General features: G+C 41.0%; 1 non-coding gene across 1 annotated transcript; it reads right to left on the reverse strand.

Moving 5' to 3' along the window:
• Positions 1–985: 985 nt before the first annotated feature.
• On the reverse strand, positions 986–1091 carry LOC131165125 (small nucleolar RNA R71). Its single transcript, XR_009139446.1, has one exon. It is a non-coding gene; the product is annotated as a small nucleolar RNA R71 (small nucleolar RNA).
• Positions 1092–1745: the final 654 nt, after the last annotated feature.

The raw sequence follows: 1745 nt of genomic DNA on the forward strand, positions 1-1745 counted from the left end.
TACTTGCTTTCTTTTACATGCTTTCTAGTAGATTGTTAGATTTCACTCATTGAAAAATACCACCTTTTTACTTCTATTTTATACAAGATTGTGGTAAAATAATTTGAAAGTAGCTTAATAATTGCGCTTCAAGTCCTTGAGGATCGACACCCGATTTCCCCACTTTCTATTGAACTGGGGATTGTTAGGTAATATAAATTTTATTTTTGGTAGTTAAGAACCCAAGCCTTGGTGAGCCTACCAAATTTTGGCGTTGTTGCAAGGGACTTGGGTATGGTTATAAACCAACTTCCACTTTAGAGTATTGTTGCCTTGTGTTTTTGATTTGCTCTCCTTTTATTTTAATCTTTCTTTATTTATTTTCATTTTTTTTTGTTATCTCTGAAGTCTTGATTCTGGGAGCTTTAATTGTGTATGTTTGGTTTGCGCTCTTAGGATTCTGAGATAGTTCCTATAGATCCCGAGATTGAAAGATCTCATCGGCCTATTAGGAAACTTGCCTCCAATCCAGAGATCGCTGAGTGGTCTGAGCCAACAGTTATGGCCAAACAAAACCCACCGGTTCTAGCTGATCAATTCCCTGAACCCCAAGCTTCCCACCTACCTGTGGTGGGAGAGCAACCACTTCGGCCACTTAGGGACTACTTTGTGCATAATGCATACACATGGCCATCCTGCATCTGGTTTCTGGATGTTCAAGTGACGCAATTTAAGATTAAGACTTCAATCATCTTGATGTTGCCCAACTTTCATGGAAACCCCACTGAAAATCCTTATCAGCATCTAGATGAGTTCTTGGAGATTTGCTCTACCATCCGCATACCTAATTTTAGTGATGATGTCCTTCATCTTAGGCTCTTTCCATTCTCTCTGAAGGATAAGGTCAAATATTGGCTTTTGTCTTGAGAGCCAAATTCGGTGACCAACTGGGCCACTATGTAATATGAATTTTTGAAAAATTACTTCCTAATTGGGAAGACTAACCAGCTACGAAGGGCAATCACAAGTTTCACATAAACGGATGGGGAACTTTTCTTTGAGACCTAGAAGCATTTTAGGGACTTGTTCTATAAATACCCACATCATCAGGTTCTCAAGTGGCAATTAGTTCAAACTTTTTACGAAGGGTTAGCTGAGAGAAATAGATCCATGGTTGATGCATCGTTCGAAGGTACTTTCCTCACAAAGCATAAGAATGAGGTATGGGTTCTCTTTGAAAACTTGGCTAAAAATTCTCAGCAGCACATGGTTGTCACTTGTAGACTACCCAATCCATCAACCTCTAAACCTAAGGGATTTTATGAGTTGGCCACAAGCTAGGACCTAGCCCCTACCCTGTAGGCCATATCCAAAAAATTAGACCAGTGCTTGTCCTTAGGACCGCAGACAATGGTGTGTGTAGAGGTTTGTGCAATTTGCTCTAACCCTTCCCATACATGTTATAATTGCCCCCACGTGCAGTCCTAACCTGAGCTTGTGCAAGAGGAAGTGAAGGCCACCTATAATTGGTATGATAAGCTGTTCAACAACCCTTATTGGAATACCAACAACCCTGGGTGGCAATAACATCCCAACCTCTCCTAGAGACCACAGGCTCTGGGTTTTCAATCTCAAAGACCTGCGCAAGCCCCTAATGCTTTGCCTCCACGTCCATACCAAAATATCCAAAATCATCTTGATTCAGCCCTCAGATCTGCAACCGTTTAGAAGTCGTCTCCACCTCTGCCTAAATATGACACATTTTA

Source organism: Malania oleifera, chromosome 9 (assembly GCF_029873635.1).
Source record: "Malania oleifera isolate guangnan ecotype guangnan chromosome 9, ASM2987363v1, whole genome shotgun sequence".
NCBI lineage: Eukaryota > Viridiplantae > Streptophyta > Magnoliopsida > Santalales > Ximeniaceae > Malania > Malania oleifera.